The sequence below is a fragment of the Eumetopias jubatus genome, unplaced genomic scaffold, assembly GCF_037043125.1.
Source record: "Eumetopias jubatus isolate StellerSeaLion01/CBP00866 unplaced genomic scaffold, mEumJub1_p1.0 scaffold_9, whole genome shotgun sequence".
In the NCBI taxonomy this organism is placed as follows: domain Eukaryota; kingdom Metazoa; phylum Chordata; class Mammalia; order Carnivora; family Otariidae; genus Eumetopias; species Eumetopias jubatus.
In genome coordinates, this window is record NW_028274815.1 from 211,016 (window position 1) to 233,233 (window position 22,218).

Genomic DNA, 22,218 nt, shown 5'->3' on the forward strand with positions numbered 1-22,218 from the left:
TCTCTCTGTCAAATAAATAAATAAAATCTAAAAAAAAGAAAAAGAATACAGTGCTTGAGCTGAAACCTAAGAGATGAATAGATGTTTGCCAGGAGCCCAAGGTAATGAGGAAAGGGAAAGCCATATATCTCCAGAACCTAGCACAGTGCCTGGGCCATAAGAAGCTTTCAATGACTATTTAATGAATGAATAAATATTATGGTGGCACGAAAGATCATGTTTTATTTAGGGAATTCTAAGAAATGTCCATTTTACTGTAATTCAGATTGGTTGACAATGAATTCTCTTAGTGTTCTTTTTCAAAATATATCTTATTCTTAATTCTTCACTCTTGAAGGATATTTTCTTTCTTTTTTTTTTTTAAAGATTTTTATTTATTTGACAGAGAGAGAGAGAGAACAAGTAGGCAGAGAGGCAGAGGGAGAAGCAGGCTCCCTGCTGAGCAGGGAGCCTGATGCGGGACTCGATTCCAGGACCCTGGGATCATGACCTGAGCCGAAGGCAGCCGTTTAACCAGCTGAGCCACCCAGGCGCCCTTGAAGGATATTTTCATTGAATATAGAATTACAGGTTGACTTTTTTTCTTTTAGAACTTTAAAAATGCTATTCCATGGTCTTCTAGCCTACGTAGTTTCTGATCAGCAGTTCATAGTTCTTTTGAATCATTGTTATGTGTATGTAATGTGTTATTTTTCTCTGGCAGTTTTCAAGAGTTTCTCTTTATCTTTGATTTTCAACAGTGTACTATGATGTCCCTAGTCATGGCTCTCTTTCTACTTATCTCAGTTGTGGTTTGCCGAGATTCTTTTTTTTTTTTTAAGATTTTATTTATTTATTTGAGAGAGAGAATGAGATAGAGACAGAGAGCATGAGACGGGGAAGGGTCAGAGGGAGAAGCAGACTCCCTGCTGAGCAGGGAGCCCAACGCTGGACTCGATCCTGGGACTCCAGGATCATGACCTGAGCCGAAGGCAGTCGCTTAACCAACTGAGCCACCCAGGTGCCCTGGTTTGCCGAGATTCTTGAATCTGAATTTGTCTTTAGACAAATTTGAGAAGTTTTCAGTTATTCAGTCAAATATTATTGTTCATTCTCTCTTCTGTCATTCTAGAACTTCAAACATGAATTCTAAGTTTCTTGTTATTGTTCCACAGTCTATTCACATTTTTATTTTTTCTTCCCTTTCTTTCTTCTTTAGATTGGACAATTTCTATTCATGTGTCTTCAAGTTATCTGACTCTAACCTATCATTTCCTTTCTGCAATTTAAGTATATCCATCCAGTGAATTTTTATTTCATATATTGCATATTTTAGTTATAAAATTTCCCTTTGGTTCTTGTTCATACTTTCTGTTTCTCCACTGAGATTTTCCATTTTTCATTCATCGTGAACTTAATTTCCTTTGCCTCACTGAGTATGGTTACAATATAGCTACTTTACAATCCCTGTCACTGCAACCTCTTCATCACCTTGAGACTGACCTTTCCTTGGTTGTCTTTTTTCCTTAAGAATGGGTTCCTTTTCCTGGTTATTCCTATTTTTAGTAATTTTGGAGTGTATCCTGGACATGGTGAATATTATGCTGTTATAATCCAAACAATGTTGTTGTTGTTGTTTTAAATTTAGCAGATTAACAACTTGATTTGACTCAAATGACAAACTTGTTCTTAACTGCAGTGGACAGTGACTCAAGCCTCAATTTAGTTTCTTATACTCACCTGTAAACCACATTGAACTGTCCTACTCACACATGCCTTGCATGTAAGCCAGAGACTTGGGCTGAGTTTACAATAGATCCAGGGCCCGCATCTCTAACTCTTTCTTCTCCTGGATTCATCTTCACTTCTGAGTGGCTGTTGCTGGCCTGACCCCTTTCTCAGGCCAAAAAGACAATGGGATTCTCAAGGAAGCTCTAGCCACCCTGCACCATACTATGTTCATGGCCTTTTCTTAGGTGAAAACCAGAAAGATGGTGCCAATACCCTCTTACATATTTTGCTACTGTTTAAAATCCTGTTGGCATTTTTTATTCTTCAGAGATTTCAAGCAGTTGTTTTTATGTATTATGTTCAGAATTTGGGGTTTCTACAAGATGTTTAGTCTGTTTGAAGCTTTCTCCACCATACCAGGGGTGAAACTTGGAAAAACTTTTCTTTTTAAATAACATTTTGCATATTATTGCAAAAATTCAAACAATTACAAAGAAAGAGAATTGTGTGTGTGTGTGTGTGTGTGTGTGTAGCACTTTACCTTAATCCATTTACACTGCAGATATAGTTGAATAAGCTTGAATATACTTTCTTCACTTGATAATGTTAGAAAAACCTTTTATATTAAAAAGTATATATAATAATTTTTAAATACTGTTTTACATGTTCTAATTTTCTCTTATTTATATACAAAGAGGGATGAAAAGGCAAAAGCCATAAAAAATGTACTCTCAGGCGCCAGGGTGGCTCAGTCCTTAAGCGTCTGTCTTCGGCTCAGGTCATGATCCCAGGGTCCTGGGATTGAGTCCCACACCAGGCTCCCTGCTCGGCGGGAAGCCTGCTCTCCCTCTCCCACTCCCATTGCTTGTGCTCCTGCTCTCGCTATCTCTGTCTCTGTCAAATAAATAAATAAATAAATAAAATCTTTAAAAAAAATGTACTCTCACTCTACTTTATCTCTCATTCTTTTACTTATCTCACAAATGCTCATCAAGAACCTACTATTTCCCATTCACTGTCACGGTCAGAAGAAACAGAGAAGGACTCCTAATGGAGAAATTCAGAGTAAAAACAACCAAAGAAATAAATTATAATTTAATATGGTTGTCAGTGGTATACAGAGTGGCTACAAAATCCTCTTATGTGATATTGCATCTCAGTGGCAGTTAAAGACCTTGTCAAGCTAACCAGGGTATATGCAGGGCTTTAGGGGGAAAAGCCACCACATCAGACCAGCCGCCCGCAGGGAGCAACAGTGAGATCTAGGAAGGGGCCCAGCTCCTAAAGCTTCAGGATGAAGACAGTGGTGGCCCCTCTCTTGCTCTGGTCAGGGCATGACGACCCAGCCTGGTAGTTGTGGCTTATTGGATGTGACATGACTTGCTAAGCGATCCTCCTATCCAATCTTGAGAATTTGGCTATCTTTGTGAGGCATTGTGGGAGACCAATGGACAAGAAGTAAGTCTTGGACAGAGTAGTTCTCATAGCTCAGCCTAAAGCGAGAATTAAAGAATGCTTAATGACTTCCTTCAGCATAACATTTATGTTCGAAAGAATGGAGGAAATTTTAAAATTTAAGCAGATGATAAGTGAACATAAGAAATAATTTCCAATTAGATAAGGATTTTGTGATCATTCTGTAGAAACAAAACAAAGCAATGAGACAATGAGTGATGTGGGGAAATGGGGTGATTGTATTCTTGTGTTATTTTATCTAGAATCTGTAAGGAGGTTTCTTTGAGGCAAAATATGAATGATGCAACAGACAGCCATGTAAAGGTCTGGGGGGAAAGTGTTCAGGTGGAATAGGCATTTTGAGGGAAAATAGGCCATGCAAGCCCGGGCAAGGACCCACTTAGAAATAGCGGTAGTGGTGCAGGGGGACAAGGAGCTGTGGCTGCCAAGTGGACACAGCAAGGTGGGATCACAGTGAGGTTATGCTTTATACGAAGAGACAAATGACTTTCTGTAGACTGGACATGGAGCATGCAAATAAGAGGGACCATGACAGCTCACAAGTTTCCCCATCTGAGCAGCTGGGAGTATTGTGCCTTGAGATGGGAACGAATAAACAAGGTCACAGGGCAGGCTTGGGTGGGATGGGTGTTGGAGGGTCAATAATGCTGTTCCAGACTTGCTCAGAGTGGCATGTTTCTTCTTCTTTTTGTTTGTAATTGCTAGGCCCACATTGCTTCATGATTGCAAATTGCATTCTCTGTCATCAAACTCTCAGGAAATGCCGATAGTTATGACAGTTGAGGTAGAAGGGAAAAATAAGGACAAACACGAAGAAAGCAAATCCAGACAATTTATTTTGGCAAAGTGGCATCTCAAGGAAACATTACTTTCTGACAATACTTCAAACAAGAACAATTGAGTGCATGTTGGGTAATCCCGTTTTCAAATCAGGACACATGTCTAACTAATTTAATTGGCAAAAATGGTTCTGAATGTATCAAACATCTACCAAATTAGCAGATGTGTATAAAAGTTGAAAAAAATCTATTTTAATTTACAATAAGCATTTCCTCAGAATGAAATGTAGTTATGCTGATGTAAAGCCATGTTTGTGATTCATAGAGTCACTCCTTTGAAAAAGTGCCTAGCTGCATGCCACCTTTCAGACTGGCAGGGTTGGCAGCAACCCCCTCCCCCTTGAGATGTGCATGTGGTCCCTCTGGCACAGCAGGCCCTGTGCTGGCTCCTGTAACCTTGATCCTTCCTTGGCTCAGTAGTTTCATGACCATCTTCCCAATCGCTCCTTCCGGGTGCACCATGAGCTCCAGGGATGAGGTCTGTGAAGATAAGAACTTCTGAGATGAGTGACGCCCCAAATGCCCAGAATATCACGAACTACCTGTCCTTTCCTCTGCTCTCCCCCACACTCTGCTGGGTCTGCTCTGGTTCTCACATCCTGCAGGAGTGAGTTTTACTTAATGGTACTTGCACACCATTTTTGTCATTTTCTCTCCTGTTCCACAGAGCTTTTCTTATCACCAAGCACTAATGGCCATGAAATCCATGTTCAAAAAATCACAACACTGTAACAGAGAAAAAACCAACTTGTTTTAAATTAAAGCAGGAATGGTACATAATTTATTACCTCGCAGGATTTTAGTGAAAGGAAACCCCTCTGCCCCATAAATCTGATATTCTTCCTTAACACTTTGGCTTTCCAAAATCTTTAACAAATAGGACTTCGTGGAGGTGGGGTAGCTGTCGTTCACAATGCTGTTCTGGGATATATGAGTTATAGCCTTTGACTAGTGAAAGAAGTAAATCAAAGTTAGACTTTTGCAAGGACGTTAAACTTTTTTTTTTCTTTTTTTTTAAGTGCAGAGAAAATTTGGAAGAGACTGTTTCCTCACAGACCTTGCTGCCTTGGAATCTTCCCTCCACTGGAATATTCAGAAAGGATGGTGAAATTTTCCATTCTATTTTTTCATCAATTTCAAAACAATGGTTAATCATTTTAATGTAATATTCCCTAAAAATATGACTAGTGGTTTTGAACATTGTAGTTGAAATTTGAAAACAGCTGCATATCAACAAATTAAACTCTAAGTTCCAAGGTTTAAGTCTAATTTCAACACATTTCCACACTGGAATGGATGCTTAATACTGCAGTTGAATATTTGACTTTTCAGGAACATAAACAATGACATTTTTCTTGCAGGAGCATGTAGTCCCCCAAACACTGATTGTGCAGCTATGTAGAAAAGTCACGTGGACATTTCATGGATCACAGATGCCTGCCAGAGGAAGCCCGGCTTCAATGCCACACAAGGAAAATTTCCCAGTAGTTCGACTTAACAGAGGCCATGAACTGCCTTCACAGGCAGTGTCTTTCCTCCCCCTGAAATTGCTTGAGGAAACCCTGAGATGTGTGCAGCAAATGAGAAGCCTACCAGGGTAACCTTACACAAATACTGGGCTAAGTTCCAGTTACATTTCACTGACCTTTGTTTAGAAGGGAAAGAAAAATCCGTGTGACTTTTGTGATAGTACTTAATACACAGATGTTGATGTCACGTCTCCCACTCTATGAAGATACCCAAATGAAATTTCTTATAGTTTTTGGTAAATAAATGGAAAATAAAACCCCACACATTTTAGGATGAAAATTCAAGTTTTATAGTTCAGAGTTCTAATACTGGAATCTTTTCCAAAGTTTACCAATTTATGATTTACCTAAATATAAAAATAAAATTTAAAACTTCTATTAAGAGAACGAAAAGACAAGCCATGGAATGGGAGAAAATATTTGCAAAACATATCTAAGAAAGGAGCTGTATCTAAAATATACAAAGAACTCTTAAAACAAAAATAAGAAAACAGGTAACTCAATTGAAAATGAACAGATGCCTGGAAAATATGCAAAGGTATGCAGATGACAGATAAGCACATGAAAAGATACTCAATATCAGTTGTCACCAAGGAAATGCACATTAAAACAGCAATGAGCTAGCATTCCACGCTATTAGAATGGCTGAGATCCAGACCGTGGACAGTACAGGTGCTGGCGAGCAGGGACGCTCTGTCGTCGCTGGTGGGAATGCAAAGTGGTGCAGCCATTGGGGAAGAGAGTTTGGCCGTCTCTCACAAAGCTCAGACACATTTCTCATATAATCTAGTAATTGTGCTTATATTTAACCAATTGAGTTAAAAAGTTATGTCCAACACAAAACCTGCAGACAAATGTTTAGAGGAGCTTTATTCATAATTTCTGAAAACTAGAGGCGAGGGAGATGTCCATCAATACGCGAATGGATAAACAAAGTGTGGTACACCCATATAACAGAGTATCTCTCAGCTGTAAAATAAACTATGAATTCACAAAAAGACATGGAGTAACAAAAATGTATATTACTAATTGAAACAAGACAATCTGAGAAGGTCACATACTGTATGATTCCAACTATATGACATTCTGGGAAAGCCAAAACTATGGAAACATTAAAATGATCAGTGGTTGCCAGGGGATTGTAGTCAAACTAAAAATGGTCTACAATTCCTAGCCAGCAGCACTTATGTACATGGAGACAGTGGGGAAATTTATTCCAAATATAGGTTTTAACAGGCAAAAATCAATTATTTCATCAATGCTAAAATTTAAAACACACTTGATGAGCACAATTTTTAAATCTGTTATTACAGACATGCCCAGTGTTACAGACTAAATTATTAGAGAAATTACTGATTCATAACTTTTTTTGTGTGTGCTTTGCATCTCCTTTCCCATTCTCCAACCCATTTCCCAAAGACCAAGATATATTTGTATAGATTAGGGCTTTCTGTCACACACACGCACACACACACACACACACACACACACACACACACAGATTTGGGGGGTTTAAATGGGAAAAAAAATTTGCTTGTGTGACTCAGCAAGGTCCTTCCTGAGGAGATCTGGAGTCCTCTAAAGTATTAAGCTGCACTATCTAATGGGAAAGCAAAATGAAGGTCCTGGGGTGGTGTTTGCCAGAAGAGAGGCGCGCATATCAAGGCTCCTAGTACGCTAAGCCCTTGTCCAGTGCAGGCCCAGCATCTGATTGCCCCGAAGTCTTGCAAGGCGCATCCCTCCCACAGGATCAGGGGCAGCACCCAAACAGGGAAGGGCCACCTAGCAGGTGTAGCAAAGGAGAAGGAACAGCCAGGAGGGCTTGCAGAAGTGGGTCCTGCCAGTTTGCTGTGAGTCACACAAGTGTCCAGTGTTCTGTTAGAGAATGTGAAGAGGAACCCCCATGAACCTGAATTTTCCTCATCTTGATATGTGGAAGCTTCTGCTATGTATAACTTAATTTACATTAAAAAATAAATATAATCCTCATGCATTTAAACATTGTGGAATGGTTAATGATTGTAATCTCGATGTTCTTGATTCTGAGATCCTAGTAACTGAAACTTCACGACCAATGAACTTATATTTTTCAGAGCAATGAGAGGCCACATCACAGTAGTGCAGAACAGCAGTTGTAAGATGTGTTGTGACTTCAGAAATATGAAAATTTGAAAAACTATGCCCTAGAATGGAGGAAATAAAGTGGTTAAACTATTTTAGGCAGAGTTTAAATATAAAATATGTAAGTTATGAAGCTCCTTGATGTTCCCTGAATAAATTTTGAAAACCACTGGCTCAGATGATGTCAGAGACATCTAACCTCTCAAATATCCCTGATCTAATTGGATAATTTACCTTTTTCTGGGAACCTGTTTGAATGGAGACAGGCGAGTCTAACAGAAGAGGAGGGGTTCTCCTGGGAACCTTGAGCACGTCCTTTTGGCTCTAGGACGCCGGCCACCAGGGGGCCCCCTGCCACTGCAGGGGACAGACCCAGGCCCAGGTGGACGTGCCACACCCTGGGAGCATGGTCACATGGAGCCTTCTCCAATCCACGGGCACACCACAGCAATAAAGGGTAAGAGCAAGAAAAGTGTGCTTAGCGTGTCGAGGGCCTTAGCGTGTCGAGGGCGAGCACTCATGATCAGGCTCAGCGTGTCGAGGGAGAGCGCTCATGATCACCCTTAGCATGTCGAGGGCTGGCACACTCATGATCAGCCTTAGCATGTCGAGGGCGAGCATTCATGATCAGGCTCAGCGTGTCGAGGGCTAGCACACTCATGATCAGCCTTAGCGTGTCGAGGGCTGGCACTCATTATCACCCTTAGCGTGTCGAGGGCTGGCATTCATTATCAGCCTTAGCAAAGAAATCCATGCAGAAGAATGGAACACCACACGGTTCTGAGAGAAAGAACATTAAACTATTAAATGGAAAATCAGGTTCTAGTCTCAATTTAACCACTTAAAAAAGTTCTGAAGCTCCGTGTCCTCCTCTGTGGAAGGGCGGCAGTGAGAGTTTCCCTCTCCCCTGTTTTCTTCTTACAAAGCTCCACTAATTTCTTGCCCAGCTAGGTGTTAAACAGGAACAATACGGTAAGTAATCTGGTCATTTTCTTTCATCCCAAAACTTCAAGAAAACAAGAAAAATATAAGAATTCCCAAATAATTTTTCTTCAAAATACAGTATCTGCATTTATATAGAAAAACTGTCCATTTTGTCTTAAAGATTCGGTGGCACTGCAAGCATGGTACTAAAGCATAGTTACGTGGTTTCTTCAGAGAAAACATTACATCAAAATTTGATAGGTTTAGACTAGATTTAAAACAAAGCAGAGGCTAAATAATTAATTATTCCCTTATCATCACTTTCAGGAAACTCAGGAAGTTAGTGCCTTAAGATGTTCATATTGTCCCAAAAAGATGAGTTACTGAGTATGTCTAAACTTTTTTCCCATGCTTTGCTATTAGTTAGAAGAACAAGCCTTCCAAGTTCATGGTGTTAGACCAAGGGGTGCCTGGGAGGCTCAGTTGGTTAAGCGTCTTGGTCTCAGCTCAGCTCCATGATCTCAGTCAGGGTCTTGAGACGGAGCCCCGCATCTCGGCCTGAGACCCTCTCCCTCTACCCCTCCCCACACTTGTGCTCTTGTGCTTTCTCTCTCTCTCAAATAAACAAATGAAATAAATCTCTTTTTAAAAATAAAATAATGTTAGACCAAATGCTCACACACGTCACCCTCCTCTCCCCAGAAACCATTTCTGTTACTGTGTAGCACAGCCGGGGAAAGGGGGACCCCGGCTTGGAGCATCAGAGGTCTGTGGAGTTGAGGCACAGAATGCTGGGCCCTGAGACTGCAGGGCACTGGCCTAGAGGAGAACACAGACAACTACCTGAAAATAGAGGGATCGAGTAAGATCTGTACTTCAAGTGGGGCACCCCGTTACCCCACCTCAGCCCTCTCTGCTACTAGTGGCAGGACACCAGCAAGCAAGCACCTGCCTTCCAGCAGAAGAGAAAGAACTTGTTTTGAGAGAAAGGACACAGACTAGACCAAAGACCTCACCTTCCGATGTTCAGGAAATCTCCAGCATAGCGATGGACTCCCTGTCAAATTACCCCACAGAAGCCCCTGAACAAGCCTTACTAATGATAACATAGATTCTGTTCACCTTTTTAAGGGAACACTATTAAATGTGAACAGAAAATAAAGGATCACCAGACATTTAAGGGAAACTGCTTCCAGGGAAAAGAACATGAACATAAACCAGCTGATATGATTATTCTCAAGAAACTGAGCCCCTAGCAAAATGAGACACAAGCAGCATTCCTGTGTTCCTGTTCATTTAGACACTGTTTAGGGCTTCAGCCAGGCAAATATATCACTTTGATATATGTTTAATTACTAGGACAAACCATATGAAATCACCACTCATATAGGTAAAAATAGTCATATTACCAATTTCACATGTTCAACATGACAACTTTAAAAAAAATAAGAAGGATAGAATTAACTCAATATGTAGGCCAGCAATCAAGGAAGAAACAAGGCGTGGAGGATTTTAAAATCATATAAGAAAAGCAAGATCTGAGCTTTAAAGTTTACAAAACAGGCTGATATACGGTGTCTTGTTTGACTATTAAACAACTACGTAATTATAATAATTTTAATATATGTAAAAATCTAACTATTGAGAAATCCAAGACCAAATAAATGAAGCTACTACCTGCTGGAACACAGCTTTTTTTGGCAAGTAATTAGTGGAGATGGGACCAGAGCCCTAGAGGACTGACTTCATGCCTTTGACTTCCATCACCCGAAAGTAATGGGGCAAGATGGGAACTTGGGGCACCGGAGACAGAGGCGGCAGGGAGGGCATAGTAAGGGACAATATGCAAACAGGGGTGAAAGAAGCCTGAAACACAGGAGCTTATGTTCATGGAGCCAGAACTTGCACGAATCCATGTAATTAGAGAGCTTTGTGCTGGCAGCAGACTCTTGAACTGACCCAGGGGAAAAACAAGCATGAGACTGATTCCAAGAAGGATAAAGTTGAGATATTCCAGATGTGAAACAATTAAACCCTCACTTGGAAAGAATAACCCACATAACTGCAAAATGTCCATGTTAAGAAATGAAAACGTATATGCCCACATAAAAATACAGGAAAGAAAATACTCTGGTCAGATTTCTGGAGACTAAATTAGCAAATGTGCCACACATACATGCACACCCACACATCTGGACACTCGTGCAAGCACAAGCATGCACACTTACACACACGTATGTGCTCACAATGTGGATACATGCATGCTCACACATACCCACAGTGAACCATGCAAAACAAGGTCAAACAAGGCACTTGGGCTGCTGGGGGTATGCCCTTGGCAGGAGGGTTGTTGTCTCCCTGTCCTCCTGTTCTTCTTGTCTAGAAATGAATCCCAGTCCCACACTAAGGCCTGTGCTTGCTGAATTCGATTCAGCTCCCTTTGGAGCCAAAGGACACCTGTGTGACTCATGAGACCTGATTTCGTTTTCTCTTTCACATGAGTCTCAAGGACAGACAGAGAAAGAAAATGTAGGCAGTGGATGGATGGAGATGGTGCCTGGAGAGTCACTCCAGTACGCCCCAGTACCCACTGTGTACAAATATTCATGGGGGGATTGAAAAACCATCCACAAACCGAGACTGCACGGGGTGAACTTCCCTGCAGCTCAGAGCGGGGGAAGGCGGACATCTTCGAAAAAATTCCACCACCTGTGCTGACGCAGCTGTGCTGCGGCTTACAGGAATTCCACAGGCCCTCCCCACCTGTAACCCTCACACTCCGCTGGAGAAGGAGCAGTGACTTGGACTCTGGCTCCTCTCTTTCTCCCCTGCAGAGCAGGTGGCTGGGGCACCTGTGAGGCCAGAATGTCAGTGGGGAAGCTCGTCCCTCCTCCAGGGAAAGGGGATCCCAGCCCATAGTCAGGCTAGTCAGGCCCCCTCCAGGCCCCTCTCCAGACCCTCCTCCAGGCCCCCCTCCAGGCCCCCCTCCAGGCCCCTCTCCAGGCCCTCCAGGGTCATGGGGCAGCTTTCTTCTGCACATTGCTTGAAGGCACACCAGAGATGGTCACCAAACCTGTGCTCTGACATTCAGCTTCGCCTAATCGCTCAGATTTTTCATTCCAAGTGAATACAAACTTCTTTGATCTTTCAAATGATCTGTTTGGAAATGTGTAAAAACAAAACAAGTTGAAATTCTGTGATTTCCAAGAAAAAGCAGTCAATATTAGCAGACAGCCCTTGTGACCTAGGGCAAAGCTCACATGCACTTGACACTGCCCACCTTGTAGAATAAAGAACAGGACAGGCTCTTTGTTGTTCCTCTTCTAAACTTTGTGAACATCAGCAAGTCCTCAGGCTGCTCAGTTCTTCTTTCAGAAAAAAGGAGGTGCCATATGCTGGATTCTAGATCCTGGGAAGATGGATCCAAGCAAAGGTCATAGAGCACACTAACTAAAATGTACAGTCCTGGGGATGAGTGTTGATTATTTTTAGATATCATGACCTTGGCTTCATTGACACCTTATATTAAACAGACCTTACTTGCCAAATGCCACAGGACGCAGCGCTGTGGAAGTTCCTGTGGGCTGACGCTGTTGGGTAAGCCAGACAGCGAGACAAGGAAAAAGGAGGTCCCAGCACAGAGCAGCCACCCTGTAAGTTGATGTGGCGCCGTTCTTTCTTTTAGAAATGTGTTTGGATTTTAAAGATTTTTGCTACATTTTCTTATGTAAGCTTTATTTACTGCAAGGTCTTAATTAAAGATTTTAAAATGTTGAGTAAAATGCTCACCAGTCTAGATTGTAATATATATAATAAAACTGTCATATAATTTATTTTTTTAAACAAGCTTCTTATACAAATTGCCCATGGAACTTTTATTTAGAATTTAAGGTCATTTGGGGCTTAAGGTAATCTAAACAAAATTCTCCAAAATGCTGGGGTCCTTTCTTGGGGTGTTGCATTCCTATGTACCATAATCGAGCCAGGTTTTGTCAGCTATTGGAAAAACAAATCTTTCTTGGTCTGGGAGACTAAACGCCTCAGGCTATGCCAGAGGAAGTTTTCATTACTGAGTCATAAATTCCTAAATGCAGTGTATTCTAGAAAAACAGACACACCTTTAACATCAACATTTTGATCTGACAAAGGCCTCAAATATTTCTCTTGCAACAAAAGTTACAAAAAGATGACCTTGATTCAAAGAAGAAACTTGTGGAAGATCTGTGCTCTCTCAGTGTCCTTGGCTTATTGAACATGTGAAACAGAGCATGTCCATCAGGAAGCAGCTGGACTTGAGCAGAAAGAATCCTGAGCCCCTTTCCACCTGTACGGGGTTCCAGAACGTGGGCATACTTTTCCGAACTTCGATTTTCTTCCAGTTAACAGAAAATAACAATATTTACCTGTCAGGGCCAATGTGTGGATAAAACGTGTTGCCTGGTGAGGTGCCTAGAATGATGTTTGACCCAGAAAGAGAAATCAATACATTGATTCATTCAGCACCAGGTGTTGGGTGAGAAAGGGCAAAGGCAGAAAGAACTACAACTTCAGAGAGCCACACATAATTCCCTACAGCAGTGTGCGAAGACTGCATGAGGAGAGGTGTGACTGCAGGAGCAAGCAGGAGTCAGGTCCAGAGGGGCCCGGCATGCAACACCCACTGCTGAATTTCACGATTCTGGATCCCGTCTTCCTGTGATCATCTGTGCACATCTGCAACCCTGTAAATATTCCTCATTTCCTTCATTAACCTAAGAGTCACTTAAATACAGGGACAGCCCACCAGGCCTCATTCAAGGATTCCCTAAATGCTTTTAGAGTAAGCGAATAAATGGGACGAATTAGTAGGCACAACTCAATGCAGAGACATATCAACTGTCTCAGAAGCATCAAGGTGTTTGGAGTGTGAGTCCCGAGTGGGCCCTCGATGTGCAGCATGCTCCATGGGAGACACTACCAGCCCAAGTCTCTGTAGTTCCATGCACACGCTCACTGTTCACACAACAACATGCTTGTCTCTACGCATCAAGCTAAGTAAACGACCCATGAATCTAATTGCAGATGAGGTAAAGAGGCAACTAGGGACCCTACATAGTTTAGTTCTATAAAACTCCCATTGCTTGTTAACAGGAAAACAAACACAGTAGTATATCTTTCAAAGAAAATGTGCACATTATTTTACTGTTTCCAAATAGTCACTGTTCTTTACTGGGGAAGAGAAACAACAATGAGTATGATTTGTATTCCAATTCCTTCAAGAAACAAATGCAGGTCATTCTAAAGAAGATTATATTTGAAAGTGTTATTATTTTTCATTTTGTTGCTTTTTGTAACATAAAGCACACATGATCAAGCTGACCTGGGATGTGTGGTGGCCTCAGCTCCCGAGTCGTTACTAAGTTTTATTAGAAGCTCGCTGGAGATGGGCAGTCAGAACTGAATGAATCTTTCCTGGGGTAGGCAGCCTCTGAGATGGTCCCTAAGTGATCCTGTCTCCTGCTATTCATGCCTTTGTGTAAACTCCTCTCATTAGGGTGGGCTGAACCTAGTGACCTACTTTAATAAACAGAATGTGGCAAAAGTGAGGGCAAGTTCCTTCCAAGCTGAGGCTGCAGAAAGACTCTGGGCTCCATCTTGCTTGTGCTCTTCCATTCTCTCACTTGCTTGCTCTGATGGACGCCAGCCATCATGTTGTGAGCTGCCCTCTGGAGAAGCCTATGTGTCAAGAAACTGAGAGGGGCCACTGACAAATAGCCAGAAGGCATTGAGGCCCTCAGTCTAACAGCCCCAGTGGAAGCGAATCCTGCCAACAACCTCAGAGTGAGTGTGAAAGCAGACCCTCAGCCAAGCCTTCAGATGGGATCACATCTCTGGCTGAAAATACGATGGCAGATTTGTGCAAACCCAGGGGTGAAAGCACCCAGCTATGTCACCCCTGGATTCCTAAAGCACAGAAATGTTTGTTGTTTTAATCCACTAAGCTTTAGGGTAATATATTATGTAGCATTAGATAACAAATATATTCCTCCACCCTTAGTTCTCACCATTAAGAAATATCTGCCAAAGTATCTAGAGACACAGTGACCCAATATCTCCAACTTACTCTCAAGTGGTTCAGAAACAATAATATGCACATATATGAAAATATATAAAGATATATGAAACAATAAGCAAATGGGGGAAAATGTACACAATGGGTGTAAGAGGACAAATTGTAGGTGATAGTTCCTTCTACTATTCTTAGAATTATTTCAACTTACACCACAATAAAAAATTACCAATAAGGTCAATAAAAAAGACCAGTTTAAGAAGGGAATGGTTAAAAATTATAAAAGTGAATACTAACAAAGTTGTATGAATAAACAAAAAATATAAAAACAATAAAAGTCCCCAGAAAACAAATTTTTTGTAACCATGTAAGGTGATGAATGAAACTAGACATACTTCAAAGATCATTTCACAATGTTTGCAAATATCAAATCAGTAATTTGTCCACCTGAAACTAATATGTTATATGTCAACTATACCTCAATAATACTAATTTAATTTAAAATTTTTAAAAGAAATCACATAAAAAAACAAGTGAGCTTTTATTCTTTGATTAGATATGAGTATGTTACAGCATATGGAATCCTGTGACTGGTATATCAAAGGTAACAAGATTTTGAAAACACTGCATCATTATCTGGTCCATAGTAATAAGAGCTATTAAGAAAAAAACCTGACTTGGGGCACCTGGGTGGCTCAGTCTCTTAAGCCTCTGCCTTTGGCTCAAGTCATGATCCCAGGGTCCTAGGATCAAGCCCTGGGTCAAGCTCTCTGCTCGGCAGGGAGCCTGCTTCTTCCTCTCCCTCTGCCACTCCCCCTGCTTGTGCTCTCTCTCTCTCTCTCTCTCTCTCTGTCAAATAAATAAATAGAACCTTAAAAAAAAAAAACCTGACTTGCATAAATAAAGAAAAATTGTACAAAAGCAACAGACACTGTTATTTTATAAATTATTATTCTTAGCTTGGAAAACCTTAAAAACCTCTGGGAAACACATGGCTATTAGCTATTTCAACTACTTCTTTGTTTATTGTTCATCTTCTTATTTTTATGAACAAAAATGTATTCACCTTTATACCCATTCCTATATAATTCTATCAGCAGCATGCCCCTGTGATTTTTTTTGAAAACATATCTTACTGGGAATACATATGTCTACTGATGCTAAACACATTTGTACAACTTTGTTAAAGAGTTTGTTAATATATATCAGAAGTTTTAAAATATAACCTTTGACTTAGTATTTTAGCAGTTTCTCTGCCCATGTGGGGTGCTACAAGAAAATCCTAAACACAAAGTTGTATGTGACAGTGTTAAATGGAACAGCAAAAGCCTGTAAATAATCTATACATATAACTACAATAAATTATTTAAAAGTGGGAAAAACTTGGGGAAATGCTAAAATCTAACCAGCAATGTATAAAATAGTAATGCACAGTGTAATTTAAATCACTTTTTATTTCATATAAAGACTTGGAAGAAACACTATTTTTTTTCTTAATACTATCACATATTTCCAAATCCACCTGTGAAAGTTTGATGGTCATGTGTCTATATGCTATACACAATACAATGTGCATGTGCTAAAGAACATACAGTAATGAACAACACTTCAGTATCTTGTAGGAGAAATGAGAATGGCTTATCTGATATTTTCTTTAATAATTAGGACAATTAAGAAGACATGTCATTTGTGTTAAAAAATTTTGGTAAACTATAGACTTAATTAGCTAAAGTGGACACCAGGGAAAAATTAAAAAGAGTTTTTGTTGTCATTTTTAAAGAATATGCGGTTGTGCCAAAATTCAAGAGCAATTACATACAGAGTTTATTTTTCTAAGAATATTTATAATGGTCTAGAGAGATGTTTTATTTTTATATTCTTAGAATATGGTACACATGTCAAATATAATTGAAATAATACTAAGTTAGTTGTTTTACAAACAAATTGTACCTCCCTGTTGGCTTCCAACCACTTGCTGATAAGATTTTTTTTAGGTAAAAACAAAGTTTAAATTCCTCCACAACATCAGAATTTTCTCTCAGAGTCATTTGTATCCCATAGTTTAACCAATGGAGAATCTTGTTGGCCGTCTTCTATCTTTCTTACACGGGCATACAAGACCTCCACTCCAGGGCACAACATTGCTTGGGTAAGAAAGGAAGCCACAATCTTTACCGTCGTGGGCAATATCCAGACCAGCAATTCCAGTGACAACACCGTCATCACAAGGACCATGTGGCTCTTAGCCAGGGTGTTCTGCCCTCACTCCCAGATGCCAGCATCTGCAGACACGCTTGTCACAATGGGCATCCAGCAGGTGGAGGGCAGCCATGCTGCCCAATACCCCACCCCACACAGAACAGCCCACACCACAAAGAATTATTTAGGTCAAAATGTCAGCAGTGCTGAGGTTGAGAAACCCTGAATTAAATGAAACCTCAAAATGATATGGGTTTTCTCTCTCTCTCTCTTTTTTTTTTTACACCTGTGTATACTCCCTAATATCAGATGACAGACGAGTCATATGCATCTCTTAAGGGAAGAAAATCACCAGCTTTCTTCATTAACCTAATTGTGTGGTAATTGTGTGATTTAAAAGCACATTTGCTTCAGCAGCAGCAACAAAAAAACAATCTGGTTAAAAAGGACAGAGGACTTGAACAGACATTTCTCCAAAGAAATACGTATATGGCCAATAAGCACAGGAAAGTGTGCTCAACATCAGGAATCATTGAAGAAATTCAAATAAAAACCACAATGAAAGATCAGCTCACACTCGTTAGGGTAATGATCAGAAGAATAGAAAATATCAAGTGTTGGCAAGGATGTGGAGAAATTAGAACCATTTGCCCAGTTGGTGGAATTGTAAATTACTGCAGCCACTGTGGAGAACAGGATGGAGGTTCCTCAGATCATTACAGATAGAACTACCATATGATCCAGCATCCCACTTCTGGGTATATACCCCCCAAAATTCTAGGCAGGATCCCAAGACACATCTGCACTCCCATGTTTTCACTGCAGTGTTATTCACAAGAGTCAAGAGGTGCAAACAACCCCCAGGTCCATTGACAGATGAATGGATAAAGAAAATGTAGTCTGAACATACAATAGAATATTGTTCAGCTAAAAAAAAAAGAACTTGTGACACATGCTACAACACAGATAAGCCTCAAGGATCTTATGCTAAGTGAAATAAGCCTGTCACAAAAGTACAAATGCTGGTGATTCCACTCAAACATTACAGAAACCCAAACTAGAAAGGTCATTGCCCAGGGCTGGGGAGGGAAGGGATGCATAGTGTCTAATGGGCATTGAGTTTCAGTTGGGCAAGATGAAGAAGCTCTAGAGATGTGTTGCAGAGCAATGTAGGTATACTTAACACTCCTTAACTGTGCACTTAGAAATGTTTAAGGTGGTAAATTTAATGTCCTGTGATTGTAATAACAATTAGAAATGAAATTTAAAGTTTTTAAAAAGTACACGTGCTCACCCACTCATGGGGCATAATCTCCCAAACCAGGAGAAGCTTGGATCTCAGGTGCAGGGCCAGCCGTGGGACTGAGGACATCTGCCCCACAACCTGCATTTGTAGATTTTCTGTCACTGCCTGTTCTGCCAGATGACAGCCAGCTTTTCTCTCCTCTATTTGCACCTGTTTTTATCTGCCTCCTCTCAAAACCCCATGCCACACCCCAGCCAGCCCCTCCTGCTGGAACTAACAGAAGCAAACCTGTCCAGTTGGTGCAGGACAGCAGCCCGTTCTGCAAGGCTCTCCTGGAAGCAGGGTCACTGCTGGAATAAAGGAATAAACAAAGGAAAGATAGCAGTGTTTTCTCAGCAAGAGAACTCAGGAGGAAAGCAGGAACACTGGGTATCAGTTCTACACCTACCTGTTCTAAGTGTTTCTTCATAACCTGTGAAAATCCTGGTGGTGAAAACTGTTAAGAGTCTTGCCTGAGGCCAACTTGCTGCTTGTCGTGGGGCCTTCCTGAATCCTACATCTGTGCTTTTCCCACGTCAAGGGCCTCCAGCTATTTGAACACCCTTAGCAATTTCTCCATTTTAACCAAATTGTCTCCAATTCAGATCGGGGAGAGTGCCCTGCTGGTAGCATTACCACTGAACGTCTGTATGACAGTGTGTTCACTAGGGAACCTCCGGGCTGTTTGCAATTTGGGGGGATTGTGAGGAAAGCTGATATCAGTATTTGTGGGCATGTTTTCTTTTTTCGCACTTATAGATACTACCTAATATCAGGTGACAGTCTTCATTTTTCCCAGGTGGATATCTAAGAGTGGATTGTTGGTCATTGGGCTGATGTGTTTAACTTTGAGAAACTGCGGGACAATTTAGTGAAGTGGCTGCGCGGTGTGTCCTCACCAGCCATGCAGGAGAGCGGACAGCTCTCGTCTTTGCCGTGGACATCCAGTGTCTTGCTGGAGAAAGAGCCTCCTAGAGAGGGTGTGTTTCCTCAACTTCTGGGACCCCAGGATCTTCAGACTTCTCCCTAGCTCTCACCTGGCCTTCACCACTTGGCCTTCTCAGTAAAGCTTGGGACTGGCTGCTCCTCACTCCTGGAAAATCAGCCGTGAACTTCACTTGCTTGAGTATATCACGAGCAGATCTATCTGCACCTCACCCCCAGATTGTGTTCCACTCTGTAGTTTGGAGAAGCACTGCACTGAGCACGATAACCACACCAGTGTTTTCTGCCTCTGCAAAGAACTTACGTCCTTTATCATGCCTACCGATGCCTGGAGGCTCACATCTTCATGGCTGCCTCCAAAAACTCCTTTCAGGGCACCTTCCTTCACCCAAAGCTCAGGGCGACTATAAATAGGCCACAGAGGCACAGCTCTGTTACTCAGATTTATAAACAGTCCTCCCTGGGACATTATTTCCCTTCAGAAAACATCTGACTCCTCTAAAATTTTCTAGCTTTGGGGGAAGCAAAGAAAGAGAGGGTTATTTTAGAAATTATTTTTAACCTTCCAATTTTACACAGTCTTGGCCCTTCTGTGGCCCATATGGACATTTTCCCATAACTAATAACATACCATGAGCCTGAGGAGAAGGTTGATTTTAAAAAATCACCAAGACTTAAAATGTATTTTCTCTTACTAGCTCACAACCTGTGTTTAATGAATAACCAAATCAATAGAAATTAATTCTTAACTGGGAACCTGTGGATGTTTTGATTGGCTCTGGACACATAGCGGGGTCAGGAGATGGAGGCACAGACCGTGACTCTCGCAGCAGGTTTCAGAGACCGGAATTGGGCAGGAGCACTTCTCAAGGATGGGGAGCCAGGCTCTTGTCTCTTACGACGGTCTCACAACTATTAGTCTTCGAAGAAAGAAGCCTGAGCAGTGTAGACACAGACATGGACATGCCTGTGTAGACATTCCCTGGGCTTCACTGCTGTACCCTCTGCTAATCACACGCACCTTTAATCAACTAGAGAGAATGTGCGTGTACAGCTTTAAAGAACATCTAATGCAGAAACAATAACATTAAATAAAACCCCTCAAAGTTCCTTCTTTTTACTCATTTTCTCTCTACCCCAAATCATTTGTTTGTATTTCCATGTACCCTTCTAGTCCTTTCTCATATGGATAAATCATGTTTACCTCATTTTAATCCTCGCTTAGAGAAAATATCCTGATATTGCATTCCTTTCACTTTATACTCTAAGTATCATAATGTGTTGCTACATTGTATTCTTGCACAACATTCTAAAGAGTGACTTTCCAAGATTCTCTCACACTCACTGCCATCACTAGACATTTAGGTCATATTATGCCAATCCATATTGAAATGAGTACCTTTTATTATCATTTCATTCTCCCTTTATTCTCTTGAGATGCATGTCCTTATATTTAGCCAAGTAATATCAGAGATAGTCTTTAGCTTTTACAAACGAGTACATATTTAAGGGCTTGAAATACTATGATTTGAACCATCCTCATACCTAGGTGAGAGAAACACGGGACTTCTCCGTCTCTCAACATAGCTCTTCTCCAGTCCCCTCTCCTCCCCTTCCCTTTGCCCTGAAGCCTGGCTTGTCTCCAGCCCCACAGCCAAGCCTTGCATCTCTCCCATACTTGCTCTTTTCTCACTGTCTGCTCCTAAATGGGTCTCTAAGCTTCTCAAAGGAGAAATTGGTCCCTGCAGGGGGACTTACCAAATAACAAAGAACCAAAAATCAGCCTGAGCTGAATCTACTCTGCATGCCTTGGTGCCCCACGTTAATCACCTAGAAGCTTCCTTTCTGGCTCAGGATTGGTGCCCATTGTTGCAGTCACCCCTGGCCACACTGCCCGCCAGGCAGCTCACCCTGGGCCTCCCTTGGCAGCCCAGGGAGGACTCAGCCCCAGACTGTCACTGACAGCTACACTCCATTCCCTAAAACTACCTCTCAGTCTCCAAAGCCACCAACTACTCTCCTCTCTCAACCCCCATGTCTCTCACAGGAACTGCGTTCCTTCTTTTTTGTGACAATAGAAGTCAGATGGGACAGCCGTGGTCTTCCGAGCCCTAGACCTACCAGTCTGTCAGCGTTTGAACTCAGCCATTCCTCTTGCCTCCCAAGGTAGCTGGTGGGCTGGTCTGAATGAGCCGCCCTTGCCTGGGCCTCCATCCTGGAGTTGTGCCCCCACTGAGAGCATCGAACCCCTGCAGAAGGGCCTCCTTGTTCCATGTGCACTGCTTCTGCCTTCCCGTAGCCACCTTCATAGCTGACTTTCCCTGCTTCTTGTGTCTTCCTCTATGGGATCCACCATCCTGTCCTCAACTCAAACCTGGAATGGCTGTTGGCAAAACCATCAATGGCTTCCCTGCCAGTGACCTAAGGACCTCTCCTCCATCTTCGTCTTATTTGACATCCCAGTGGCAGCTGGCCCCACTGGTGTTGCCTCTAATTTTGACTATTTTTCTTCCCTAGCTTTCCTTTCCTTAAATCTTCCTGGCTTTTCCCTACTTTGCTAACTACCCACATCCGCAGTCCTGCCCAGTCCAGCACAGAGCTCTTCCCAGGACCTGCCTCTCTCTCCTCCTCTGTACTTCACTTCGGGTAAATGCAAGCATCCTGACCTCAGCTCTTCCTCAGGCTTCAGATTTGCTGACCCAGTTTTCCTCTCGAGATCCCTTTGCTAACAGGCACCCTCAGAGAATTACTGCACAAGTCCTCCATTTAAGCACACATACTCCCTTCCTCCCACAGCTTGGGTCCTTACCCCTCCCTCACCCTTGCCTTCACCTTTCAATCCGTTAGGAAGTTGGGGGTTTCCACAACTCCTCTGTGGCCTCTACTCACCCACCTCCGTCCTTCCTTGACCACCACTCCCCAGCACTGGATCACTCACCTACCAGGAATCTTGCAAAGGCCTGAAACTAAAGGTGTTGGCCCGTGTGAACCTAAACCCAGGCCATATTCAGAACCCTTTGCCCCACAGAGGACATGTGTTTGCAGTGCTTGATACCAGGTTTTACACTTTAGAATTAGGGTTTGGGGGTCATGGGTGTGAACTGAAGCCCCAAGTTGAAGCATTGTGTGATTTTTTTCTCT